This window comes from Marmota marmota, unplaced genomic scaffold, assembly GCF_001458135.2.
Source record: "Marmota marmota marmota unplaced genomic scaffold, marMar, whole genome shotgun sequence".
NCBI lineage: Eukaryota > Metazoa > Chordata > Mammalia > Rodentia > Sciuridae > Marmota > Marmota marmota.
The window spans coordinates 18,503,129-18,517,762 of record NW_026000068.1 but is presented as its reverse complement, the minus strand read 5'-3'; positions in this window follow the sequence as shown (position 1 = coordinate 18,517,762).

Below are 14,634 nucleotides of genomic sequence, written 5' to 3'. Positions count from 1 at the left end.
ATTTATAGCAACTGGAATAATGCCTTGTATACAGTAAGAATCTAATAAATATTTATTGAGTGAATAAATTTTTTTAAAAAAAGGCCTTAGCCCTACACAGGTAAAATGTTAAACTATATCATTATTTTTAATATTTGCCTGTTTTCTTTCACAAGCTATTTCAATAAATTTAGCATTTATGTAAGCAGCCATTGTTTGTGTTCAAATAAAGAAGCATTCCTCTGAGAAGGATATACTAAGCCTGGCACAGTGGTATATGCCTATAATCCTAGTAACTCATGAGACAGAGGCAGGAGGATCACAAGTTCAAATCCAGTCTGGGAAACTTGGACATTATCTCAAAATTTAAAAAGAAAACAGGCTGGGGATGTAGGTCAGTAGTAGTTGTGGATCATCCTTGGTTCAATCCCCAGTACCTCAAAAAAGGAATGAAGGAAGGAAAGAAGGAAGAAAGGAAGGAAAGAAAATGTATTATTTTCTGCCTTTTGAAAAACCTTACCAGTAACTGACAAGGAACTTTGTTTCATGCAAAAACTTCCAATGTAATCAGTGCCTTTGGTTACCCAATCCAAAGGATGTATCTGGGTATACTAAAGTTGGTGCAAATGGTGAATCATTGAACAGAATTCTTGCTCCTTCCCTCAGGATAACTAGATACATTATGCAGATCTGATTAAGGAAGCATGTGGCAGGTAGGTCCAGCTGGTTAATTCAATTTACTGAGATGTGAATTATATTCTCTGCCTTATCCTTGGCTCAAAAACTGAGTTTAATTTACTCTGCCCTAGAGATGTTATGTGTGTATTTCTTGTCAATGAGCTTTGGGCAATGAAATGGAAGACTAATGAATCCTATTCATTCCTTCTTCATCTGGCTTAAGAGTCAGTAGCTCAAATAGATACTCAGAGGGAAATCGCCAGATCTACCTTTTAAGAAGACAAATATCTATAACTTCCATAATGAAATTCCAAATTTTCATCATGTTGAGGTATTTATCTCTGGGCTAAAAACCTCAACAGCACAACAGTGAGACCCTGTCTCAAAATAAAAAAAATAAATAAAATTTTAAAAAAGGGCTGGAGATGTTGCTTAGTGATTAAGCACCCTGGGTTCAATCCCTGGTACTCCTCCCACCCCCACCAAAAAAAATTACCTCTTTCTACCTGAGCTTAATTGCACACCTGTAATTCTGGCTACTAGGGAGGAGGATAACAAGCTCAAGGCCAGCCTGGCCAACTTAATGAGCCCCTATCTCAAAATAAAAAGGACTAGGGATATAGCTCAGCGGAAGAGTCTCCGTTGGTTCAATCCCCAATACTGGAAAAAATTATCTGAATCTATAAATCTATACTCTTTTTTATTGTCAAGTCTAAATATAGAAGAAGAATAGAAAACTTTTGCCAAGCCATTTTGTAGCCATTAGCAAATTGGGCAAGAAAAGGCAGAAAGTTGGTAGAAAAGGAAATATAAAAGACCCTGAAATATATATTTGTACTAAATGCAAATGAAGAGCATAATATACATATATTTTTTCACCTACCAGGCAAAGATCAAAAAACTTAATAATTCACTGTGTTAGCAAGCGTTGAGGAAAAAAATCTCTTTCATTTCTTGCTGGTGGGAGTACAAATTAACAACATCCAGAGAAGATAATTAAACACTATCTCTCAAACTTAAAAATATCCCATAAATTCTACCTCTAAAAATATATGCTACAAATATTTCTACACTTATGCAAAATGTTTGGAACAAGATATAAATTACAACACTCTAAACAAAGTTTAGCAATAACCTAAAAGTTCTCCAACTAGACAAACAATTATGATATACCATAAAATATTAATTAATTAATATTAATATTAATTAATATTAACAAGGTTAATATTAATTTGTTTTCCTCACATAGTAGCCCAGAAATAAGTAACCTAGAGTTATTACAGGGACTTCAAGTATGAAATACCCAGCCTCAGACTCTTTCTTTGCAACATCAACTAGGAAGGCTCACTCCTTTCAGTCAAAAGGACTGGAAAGGGAAGGCAAAGAGAGAGAGAGCATCTGCCTTACTAGGGTAGGAACTAGAGGCTGCACATCACTGTCACTCATATTCATTGACCAGAACTTCATCCCTTGATCACATCGAGCTTTAAGGGAAGCTGGAAATATTGTCTATTATATAGGCAATCGTGTAGCTATCAAAAATCAGGATTCTAGCTAACACAGAAGAAATGGGGAAAAAGAAATTTAAGAGACCACCAGCCATCTTTGTTACCTAGGACTTTGAGTTATAATTTAGTTTTTTGTTTTGTCTTGTTTTGTTGGTGTCAGGGATTGAACCCAGAGGTGCTTAACCACTGAACCACATCCTTAGCCCTTTCTAAATTTTTTATTTAGAGACAGGGTCTTGTTAAGTTGCTTAGAGCCTTGCTAAGTTGCTGAGGCTGGCTTTGAACTTAAGATCCTCCTGCCTCAGCCTCCCTATAATTCAGTTTTTAAAAATAAAGATCTCTCTCTCTCTCTCTCTCTCTCTCTCTCTCTCTCTCTTTCTCTCTCTCTCTCAGACACACACACACACACACACACACATTTAATGGGTACAATAACATCATCTCTGAAAGATACTCAAGAATCTGTTAATAATGGCTATGGCCTTGTTTGGGAAACTGTGTAGCTAGGAAGAATTACTTTCAGTAGCATTTTCATTGTTACCTGATGAATGTTCTACCGTGTACACATACTGCTTATTCAACAAGTAAATTTAATTTAAAAGAAATATGTCCAACCCAAAGAAAAATCATGTTTCAAAATATTACTGATAATTATACTCAAGATGCTTCAGCTAACAATTTTAAAAGTGAGATACAAAAAGGTTTGTTTACAAATCTCTAAAAATGTGACAAATTAATAAAATCTGTCAACAGAAAATGTAAAAATGGAGAGTTTCCAAGAGAGCCTAGGAAGACATGCAGTTCTAAATACATAAATTCCTACCCTGATATGATATTTCCTCAAGATCAGCCTGTCAGGATTCAGGCAGCTTAGATGTACCAGTTTACTTTTTCTCTTGCTCCCACACATACTCTGAGCTCCAACTTTGCCAACCAAACTCTGAGTAATACACAGATTACAGAACATTAAGCCTCGCCTAGTGAGCTGTCTTTGCATGTTCCCCAGCTCTGCACGCATCACTGGGTTCACTGGGAAATCTCACCATTCAATTCTCACCTCAGTGAGTCTTTCTCCCTGTCATCCTTCCTCTACTCCCAGATGTGTTTAAGTCCTTCAAGTGTACTTCTGATGGACCCTAGAAGTCCTTCTGCTTGGACTTTCTTGTGTCACATGGTTACACATGTTCTGTGAAACAATATCTTCACAAATAACTAAAGACAATGGCCTGGGGGGGAGTATGTGTTAGGGTCTGTAAACAAGTCAAGATGGCACAAGGTTGCCATAGAGCCAGTCCTGGAGGCCTTTCCACTTACAAGGCATATGGCCTTGGGCAACTTATCTAATCTTCAAAGAGCAGGCTTTCATATCTGTCAAGGGGATTGCCCAATTTCCAGTTTTTATTATTATTATTTTGTGTGTATGTGTGTGGTGCTGGGGATTGAACCCAGGGCCTTGTGCATGCAAGGCAAGCACACTACCAACTGAACTGTATCCCCAGCCCTCCAGTTCACAGTTTTTAAGTGCTTAATTTAGCACTTAAAATTGATGTACACTGGGAATAAATGCTGCTCAGATAAATGTGCTTTTTCTTAATATATTGTTTTTCATTGTTGTTCCCCAGTCTCTCACCTTTCTCCCGCATCTTCCTCCTCAATTCTATGGCTATCCCTTCTTAGTATACTATTTTCTATTGATATAATTTTAACACTATGAGAAATCATCTAATGTAAAATTTAAACTATAACATAGAGTTGTAAGATTAAAATCTCCACCATGTACTTTCTAATTTAGTATATAAACTTGACCTTTTTTCTTTTCTCTTAAATGATCTGGCAACTCTATCCGTAAAACAAAGGCAACGCATGCATATAGTTTCACAACATTAGACCCAAAATGTGTTATTTATCTTTAGTCTTTCTGTGCTTAATACAGGCACAGCATTTCTGAATATTTTATTACAGATTTATTAAATCAATTTAATGATAGCACTAAAGAATCCCTTCCTAACAAGGGATTTTTAAAATCTCAGACATCTGTGTAGGGGCAGGAGGGTCTATATTCAATTCAGAGTCCAAGCAGAATTCTACCAAAGCATATTAAAAACATACCTTCATTAACACAGTGCATCAGTGAGACATTTTCATATATTAATGCAAATAAGTAAGCAGCCATGTTAGAAGCATACCCCTTCTAAAAGAGTATTTAAGAAGGGTTTGATATTTAAGGTTGGTACTTTTGAATTACTGCAGAATTTAATATTGGTCTTGAGCCCTAAAAGAGGAAGGTGGTAGATAATATTCTGTGGGATATACAGAACTAAATAAAGATAGGAGCAAATTGGAAAATAATTCAGTGCTACAATAGGTATGGTGTTATGAGACTTAGGAAAATTGGGAGTTATTTCTGAAATCACTATGAATCTTTTCAAATGACTGGCATCTATTACATGTAAGTATGTGAGCTAAATAATTCTTATTACAAAATCTGGGCTTATTTACTTTCTTTTTTTCAATATTTATTTTTTAGTTATTGGCAGACACAACATCTTTGTATGTGGTGCTGAGGATCGAACCTGGGCTGCTCGCATGCCAGGCGAGCGCGCTATTGCTTGAGCCACATTCCCAGCCCGGCTTATTTACTTTCAACAACTAATTGTATTATCTTTATTAAGTCTTTAGTTGGAGACACCAAAGTCTTGAAAGCCACCTGCTACGTGGGTGCAATCTGGGTATTCAGCTTGTTTTGTAGAATTCTCATGTAATGAAGCCTATTTCCATCCTGAAAGGAAATATATAACACTAATTCATATTTTTTCACAGTGTATTATTTAGACAATTGGGATAAAAACAAAATTAAGAATGGTTGTTACTCTTTTGGCTTTATGATAAAGGAGGTTAAAAAAAAGATAGGGAATAAGTTCCATGGTTTGAAAATGCTTACCATAAACTTCTCACGGCAATTGTGTACACTTGTTTATTAAAGATGGAGAATTGCTACAGTAAAGAGACCATAGTTTAACAGTTGTTTAACATAGTTTATCAAATGAACTTCATCCATAAAAGCTTTTTTTCACATAATATTAAATAATACACCCAAAGACCTAATATTTCACAAAACAGATTTTGAAAAAGAGTGCACTACTTTGTGATAGAGATGTGGAGGAAGGTACCCAAAATACAAACAGACATCAATAATCAGGAACTATTTTCTCCTAGATCAATTTTTAAACCTATTGATAACACAGACTGATGACTTAGAAGCCAATATCAGGAATTTGAGTCTAATTAGAAATATCTTGGCTAAAATATCTTTTTGAAAAAGTCCATCGTCAAGAGTTTGGGCAGGTAGAAACATTGCCTAAATCTATTATTAAACTAATTAGAGGAATTGGAAGAGAATAAATTATGAGACATTTAATGTGGCTTTAGAAAGCACAATCTCAGTACCAAAAAAAAAAATATTTTAAAAAGAAAATGAGTTCATGCATCAGTAGGAAGATTTCTGAGATTAGAAAAGGTATAAAAGTTAAGAAATGCTGTTTAATATTTCCATTTAGCAAATATAAATAAAAGGACTCAATGTTTCAATTTGCACCTATTGTCTCTGCATAGTTACCAATAGCATTCATTTTAGTTTCAAAACTGTCTTGATTTGGGTAATGTTATATTGGGACACACACACTATATATTGAGCACCAAGCAGGTACCAGAATACTAATCAATAACAGAAAATTAAAAAGAAAAGTATATTATCTCATTATAGAGGCAAGAATAATATGTCTTTTTAATGTACAGATTACAGCAATGTTCTGTGATTCAAAGACTTTAGAATCCTTGTTTTTCCATGATTTAGTCCCCTTAGTAAATGCCATGTAATTTAAGTTGAGCTCCCAAAGTGACAGACACCTGCAGAAATGAGATTAGAACTGCAATGCCCCCTGTTCTCCTTTCCCTTCTTGTCTTCACTCTCCTCCTTCTTTTCTCATGTGTTCCTTAACCTTGGACCCTTTGGTTAGTGTTCATTTAAATGTACTTTTAAATGTTAATTGGAAACCAGAGAAAACCAAAAACAGGAGGAGACTGAGAAAGGGATAGTAGAAACATTTTGAGGGAATGACAGAAGAAAGAATGTCAATCTCAACATTTTAAAGATAAAATAATATCATTTGCCTAAGGAAAAATTCTAAAAGAGGGGGTATTTTTAGATTTAAAAAATAATTGTATAATAATAAATATTTGATTGTAAATTTTTTTTTAAAAAAAGAATAATAGCTCTGAAACAATCTGAAAACAATAAAATGCTTTCTAGTTGAAGGTCAATATCTGGTATAACAAATAATTTGCAGAAGAAAGTAGAAAGGAGAGATGGCAGAATGGACCAGAGGAACTGGGAAAAGTAGACTGATAAAACTTTAAACTGGTGCCCAGAACCCAAACTTCAATTACCATATCAGTGACTGGATCCGAGCGTGTGTTATAGACATGACTGATTCCAAGCCTGTGACATTCAGATTGCCTCTCTGGCAGCAAGGTAGTTAAGACTATGTTCCTTAATGGAGGTGTCATTTTTTAAACCAATTTCTTCAGATCAGAAGATCAGGTATTGTTTTCAAATAAGATATAGCCCAAATTTAAGCCAGGACTTTTTTCTGTCTCTTTAAGACTTTTACTTATGTTCCCCTCCCCCCAAGAACCTTTAACTTCCAAGGGTCAAATTTTGCATCCCAAAAACCCAAAATTGTAAGGCTCCTTCATTTGCTGATTCTTACCAAGTCGAGGAGAGCATCTACCCCCTGCTTTCTGCTCATTCTCCTCATTTTTCAGCAATCACATGCTTCATGTCAGTATCCTAAATTCAATTTGCTCCTCAGTGCTCTCAGGGGATAGAATTGTGCTGGTTTTCTAAAAAGTTTTTCATTTTTGCAGATCTTATGTCTGAATGAAGACACAAAAGAGCAGTTAGGTGTAGGTAAAAGCAGATGTTTATAATTCCATGAACTCTGGCAGCCTAGGAAAGAGATGTGTGTTGAATATGTCACAGAATCTCACAATCTGTTTCCAAGGAGAATAGAGACCAATGATCAGAGGTGAACATCACCTCTGTGGGCACAGACATCTTGAAGAAAAGAACCCTTTCATATGGGTGCTTCATGATGCTGTATATTTCACTCCCCAGCTTCAAAGCACTTCTCTATTAAAAGTAATTCTCTCCAAATTACAGAATATCACACACAAACTTTTCACAGATCTTACAATCCCCTTCAGCCCTTGAGTCGGTTGGGTATGGACCAGAGAGAAAAATCATTTCTAGTACCAGAAACAACTTCTTGATTCAGCCTATGAGGCAGGAAGAGGAATATTTTCAATTGAAGGCTTTCCAAAGAGCTACATCTTTGGTGTAAGCACATACGCATGGTGACCTAAGAGCTCACATAAATATAACTTAAATTAAAAGGCAGCCCTCATTCTCAGATCACTAAAATAGGAAACTCTCATATAAGGAACTCATAGGAGCAAGTCAATCCTGATGTTTTATCACATAGCATAAATGAACTCATAAAATACTGATCTGTGCCAGGCAGGGTGGCACAAGCCTGTAATCCCAGCGGCTAGGGAGGCTGAGGCAGGAGGATTGTGAGTTCAAAGCCAGCCTCAGCAATGATGAAGCACTAAGCAACTCAGACCATGTCTCTAAATAAAATACAAAATAAAGGCTGGGGATGTGGCTCAGTGATTGAGTGCCCCTGAGTTCAATTCCTTGTACCCCCCCCCCAAAAAAAAATACTGATATATGCAAACTCAACTCTGTCGCGACCCCTCGCCAGCAAGGGAAAACATGACACAGGATTCTTCTTTCAGCAGTTTATTCAGGCCTTGATTCAAGTATCATCTTCTAGCGACCCCCCGCTGAGCGCCCAAGCACAGCCTAATAAAGCCTCCCGCATACCAATCTTAAGCTGCCACGTGGACCTTTCTCATAGGATGGGAAGGGATTGCGTGCCAATTCTCCATAAAAGGAGTTGTTTATCACAGGCCACAGTGGAAGCCGGCGCCATCTTCTAATGGCGGCCACGGTCTAATTAGAACGGCTCACCACACAACTCTATGCTACAACCGTACTATTGTGTAACAAACCATCACTTGGTTCTCATATCATTAATTTTTGGCTGTGAAACAAAATATAATCCACATTTTATTTAAGGCAATAGTACATTTCTTCAGTGTGAAGTGTCTTGAAAGAACAAATGTTAAAATATAAATTTCAAGAATCCCTTTTGATTATAATGTGCCATCTGTTATGTAAGGATCTTGATTATAAAGTGCATCCTGTTAAAAGCAAATGGAAATAATATGAAGGCACATGTGACTTTCCTTGGAGTGGCAGCAGACATTCATGTCATAAACAGCAGATGATTTCTTCCCTCGGAGTCTAATCAACGAAAGAATTTGTACTCTGAGGGAGGAAAGCTCATCTTCAACAACAGAAATATTAATAAACATCAGAATAGGTGCCCCAACTCACTAGCTCATAAATTCACAATTCTACATATTATAAATCTCTTCTGTTTTATTTACTGCATTTGACACAAAATTCGCCCCTTTGACTTTTTTTTTAATGTGGATGTGGTCTCAGCATTAATCATAGCATTTTAGATGATGTTGGTGAATGAAGTCAAGTAAATCAAACAGCAAAATTTCTATATTCCTATAGAGCTTAGAAGAGCACAGGCTGAAAAACATCAGGCAAGAAGCTGTCAAAGGAACTGGAAGGAAGAGAGGCCAACAATGACACAAACAAAGCACTGAAAAATATACTGTATGAGTTTTCCTTGGGGAGAAGAAATAAAAACTGAAAGCTGCTAGTTCCATCTGAAAGTAACCAGGGCATCATTTGAAAGCAGAAGTGACGAACTTACCAATCATCTATGTTTTGTTAGCTTAAATGTTTACTTAAAGTAATGCAAAATGGATTCACAATTGATTGAAGTTTATAAAACAAGACATACTTAGTGGTCTTTTTTCATAGTGTGGTTTTCTCCACTGATGAAGTGAAGGTAGGAAGACTTGTACTTGAGTGATTTTAATGATTCTTAATACAAATATTTTCACTAACCAAATGTAAATTACATATTAATCATATACTAGTCTCCTGTTAGTAAATTATCTTCTAAGTCTGTCTCTGTTGGAAAGGTTTATTCATTACTGCTCTTCAGTGTATCTGAAGAAACTCTACCTTGGGGGAGGGGGCTCTACCTTGGCCAGAGACAGCACCTGAAAGATTCAAATGGAAGGTGTGCATGGTGCAGGGAACACCCAAGACAACATCCTTTGCTACTGTGATATATTAATTGCCAAAAGTCCCTAGTGATCAACCTCCTAACAACATCTGTATCCTTTGCATTGTGACTTTCTGCTCTGGGGAATAGAGCAGATATGCTGAAAGATTTACCAATAAGTAAATTAGTAAGATGGATACAATAAGACTTTTAGAAAACATAGAAATAGGAAAATACATTATTTCAATTCCCTAAAGGAAACAGTTGTAGGTCATTACCCCAACTTTGGTGAGGGGTAATCCATCGAAAACATAATCAGCTTGATTCTGCAATTTGGAGAAAAGACCAGACAGGTTGTGAACCCCTCCAGAAGAACCTGCAGATCTAGCATTGAACCAGCATACCCCTACCCTCTCCCAGCTGTATCTAGATTTGTAGAATACTTCAGAGAGAGGGAGATCTTCAAGTATGTAGAAACAGTGGGGACTGTTTTACATCATGACCCACATTTTGCTCAAAGAATTTTTTCCTATAGGCATGGGCTAACTTAAAACTTGTTTCCAAGCATAGAAAGCAAGTCAATGCCTCTCTAAATTTCCACTGCCTTACTTTTGTTCAATATTAATTCTCATAAAATAATAAAATGCTAAAACTGGGAAGTAACTTTATGGTTTAGATATAATGTGTCCCCCAAAACCTCATCTGTGAAACAATGCAAAAATTTTCAGAGGTGAAATGACTAGATTATAAGAACCCGAACCTAATCAGTGGATTAATTCAGGGATATAGATTAACTGAATGGAACCATAAGCAGCTAGGGTGTGGCTGGAGGAAGTAGGACATTGGGAGCATGGCTTTGGGGTTTCTTTTTTGCCCCTGGTAGGCAGAACTCCCTCTCTGCTTCCTGATTGTCATGACCTGAGCTGTCTTCCTCTGCCATGCCCTTTCGTTATTATGTTCTGCCTCACTCTCCTAGAGCTATGGAGTTGGCCTTCTGTGAACTGAGACCTCTGAAAACTTGAGCCCCAAATAAACTTGTTTTCCTCTAAAATTGTTCTTGTCAGATTTTTTAGTCACATTGATGATAAAACTGACTAAAACAGGTCCAACAAGGCTGAATAGTGACCCCACCCAAATACATCCACAGTCTAATCCTCAGACCCTATGAATACATTATAGTACATGGCAAAAGGCACTTTGCAGATGTAATTAAGGTGAAGGATCTTGAGACTGAAAGTAATTTTTGATTATCCAAGTGGGCATATGAATCCTTAAAACTGGAAAATGTTTCCCTTTGGGGTCTGAAAGACAAAGGAGGAAGAGAGATACAAATTTTGAGAAAAACTCAAGTCATTGGGCTTAAAGAGGATGAAGGAGGCAGGAGCCAAGGAACATGGAGGCTTCTGGAAGCTGAGAACAGCCCTCAGAATTTGTCAGCAAAACATCTCACTCTTGTGGTTTAGATTTAGAACACTGCTGTTGTTGGTAACAGACAGTCTGTACCTGAGGGGCTGGGTCTTCCGGGCACCGAGGTGTTGTATATCAGGGTGGTGAGTCCACGTATACACAGGTATCAACATCCTTTAAGCTGTACCCTGAAGAACCTCACTATATATATATTAAACCTCACTTTAAAAACTTAAAAAAAAATACTCTTCTCAACTTCGGTTGTTTTACCTTTCACAAAGGCTATTTAATTTTTGAGAATCAAAAACACAAGAGAATACCTGGAAATAATTTTGTTTTTTGAAAAATATTCCAGGCTAGCAGGGCATGGTGGCACACACCTGTAATCCCAGCATCTCGGCAGGTTGAGGTAGGAGGATCCAGAGTTCAAAATCAGCTTCAGAAACTTAGCAAGGCACTTAGCAACTCAACAAGACCCTGTCTCTAAAATAAAATATTTTTTTAAAAAAGGGCTGGGGGGCTGGGGATGTGGCTCAAGCGGTATCGCGCTCACCTGGCAGTTGTGCGGCCCGGGTTTGATCCTCAGCACCACATACAAACAAAGATGTTGTGTCCGCCGAAAACTAAAAAATAAATATTAAAATTCTCTCTTTCTCTCTCTCTCTCTCTCTTTAAAAAAAAAGGGGGGGGGGGCTGGAGATATGGCTCAGTTGTTAAGCACCCATGGATTCAATCCTCAGTACCACAAAAAAAAAAAAAAAAAAAAAAAAAAAGTCTGAACAGCAATTCCCCTTTGTTAACAACAATTTCAAATCTTTTCATAATTGTAAGACTGGAAGACTGCACCACACTACACAGATCACCAAAGAGATTCCACTTTATTACCAAAGGCTGTGTGTTTATACAGGTCTAAGGAGAGGTCCAAGGGCTGAGATAGATAACAGGTCGCCCGTTTATTGGCAAGCTCTTCCATATGTCAGTTCCAGAGCCCAAGAAGTTAATTCTTATTGGGGCTATGGCTTCCCACCAGCAGGATTTGAACATTGGCGCCGGCGGGAATGTTTTGCGCCAGTGAAAGAAACAAAGAGGAGAAAGAGGGTTGTTAAACGCCATGTTGGGGTTTTTCTCTGGGGTGCTGCTGCCATTATATGTTTTCCCAACATTAATGTTATAACGATCATTATTGCTATTTGGAGGAATTAAACTTTCAAAGTAGCCTTACCTTTTTAAAATGCTTTATTATTGCTTGTGATACTACACATATGGACTGGGCACTTCCTTTATTGATTTTTTAAATCCAAAATTCAAATTGAAAAAAAAAAAAAAACAGAAACAAATAAACAAAAAAACCCCTCATACCAGTTGGTTACAGCTAAGCTAAAAGGAGAACCACCTTCTCTCCCATCAGGATAATTAATCAATAACCAGTCTGTTACCAACAACAGCAGTGTTCTAAATCTAAACCACAAGAGTGGGATGAACAGCTTTATTTGCCATGATTTCAATATTCATCTACATAATTTAGAGAAAGGACTAGAAGTCACATGAACAAATGTTGACAATGGTTATTGCTAAGCCATAGGAACAGATAACACTACTGAGTACCAACTTTATGAAGCAAATATTATTAGCACCCTCATTTTACCTGAGGCAGGATATTGAAGCTTAGATAGTTTAAGCTACTGAAACCAATGTCAAAGGCTGCTAAGCTCCTGAGCAGGGCTTTGAACTCCATCTGATTTCTACTTCTATATAATGGAAGCCTGTAAAACACCTTCTTTTCCCTCTAACTCCCTAAATTCTCTAGGGGGGAAAAAAATCACTTTTGCAATAAAGAAAAATAGTACTAAGGAAAGAAAAGAGGGAGGAAGGAGAGAAGGGAATTTCATTACAGATCAATAACTACAACATTACAGCCATCATTATTTTTTTAGGCTAGCTTGGCAATTGCTGGATATAAATGGACGAGGCTCGTAGCATGCTAATTGGGACCTCTTTGCCAGATCAGGGGACCTGCTTCCCTTTCCCCAAAGATTTGCCCTCAGCTGACTGGAGCTACTTCACAGAAGTTACCCATCCCTCCCATCTCGACTTCCCTGTCCCTTCCCATCTTCAGTCCATAACTAATGACTGAATAATACAGAACTATAAAGGCAGCCCTCTTGTTCCCAAATCTGCAGGGCATTTATTTCAGAGAGTGCCTGGAGGAGGAGTAAGCCAAGGCTAATACTTTGCTGTACTCTTCTACTCAAAATAAAATAAAGCATTTGAATAAAATACATGATTGGCCCTGTGTAATGGTGTATGCCTGTGATCCCAGCTGAATCCTATGCCTGTAATCAATCTGGAGGCTGAAGCAGGAAGATGCAAGATCGTGGCTAGCCTCAGCAATTTAGAGAGACCCTATTTCAAAAACATGTAAAATATATATATATATATATATATATATATATATAAAGGGCAGGGATGTAGCTCAGTGGTACAATGCCCCTGGGTTCAATCATTTTTATTAACCAAGTGATATGGCACAATCACAGAAGCACACTGAACCTTTTCTCTGAAGAAGATTAATTATACTTATCCCTTCTTATTCAGTGGTAGGTGTGAAAACAACTGAGCTAATAAATGCAAAAAAAAAATCAGGTCTGATTTATTTTTCTAATTGAAAAAGCTGAGACAAAAAGTAATATAAAAATATTTAAGTCTCTAATCCCCAGACAGACACTACAAATGTTGTTAGAGGTCAAAAGACCAGGAATGTCCACAGAATCTGATAGTACTCACTGGAACAAATATAAAATTTAGTGAGAAATAACTCGACATCGAATTTGATTTTATTTTGTTTATTTAAGAAGAAAAAAAACACAACAAATTTTTCTTCAAATAATCCTCAATTTCTCAAAAGCAATTTATTTTTAATATCTTAGTAAGTTTGTAGCTGCATCATAAAGCAAATGAAACCAGGGTTCCCTTTTTGTGGAAATTTATTTGTTTTATTACTTGCCTGTGAATAATTCCTAGGAGAACTTTCCTTGTGTTAAATAATAATTTTTTGTTTGTACTTTATGACTTTCGGTTTAATCATATTAACCACCTTTTGCTATTTCTTTCCGTATTGTCATCCTGAGAGATTTATTATTTGTATTTTCTTCTGTGTTTTTCTTTCTTTCTTATTTTATTTTGGTACTAAGAATTAAACCTGGAAGCACTTTACCTCTGAGCTATATCCCAGCCCTTTTTATTTTGTTTTTTATTTCGAGACAGTCTCCCTAAATTGCCTTGGCTGGCTTTGAACTTGTGATCCTTCTACCCCAGTCTCCCAAATTGCTGGAATTACAGGTATGCACCACCACACTGGCTCTTCTGTGTTTTTCTAAAATGTATTGTAAACTTTATTTTTTTCTCTGAAAATGTCTTCAGGTGCCCCTGAGTAATTAAGTGATGACATCATTTTCACTTCAAAAAAATATTGGAGATTTCACCTTCGTGCAAAATAAATTTGTAGTTTTATGCTGTTTCCTGTCTACTCAGATGAATCAGGTCATTTAAGACTATGTCCTGTGGGCTGGGGGTGTAGCTCAGTGGTAGAGTGCTTGCCTAGCATGTGTGAAGCACTGGGTTTGATTCTCAGCACCACATATAACTAAGTAAAATAAAGGTCCATTGACAACTAAAAAAATATTTTTAAAAGGGATGTCCTAATTAAAAAAAAACTCAGATCTCATTGTTACTTTCTTATTTACCCCTAACATCTGCAAGTAGTCTTTAGCACAAAATTCTAAAAT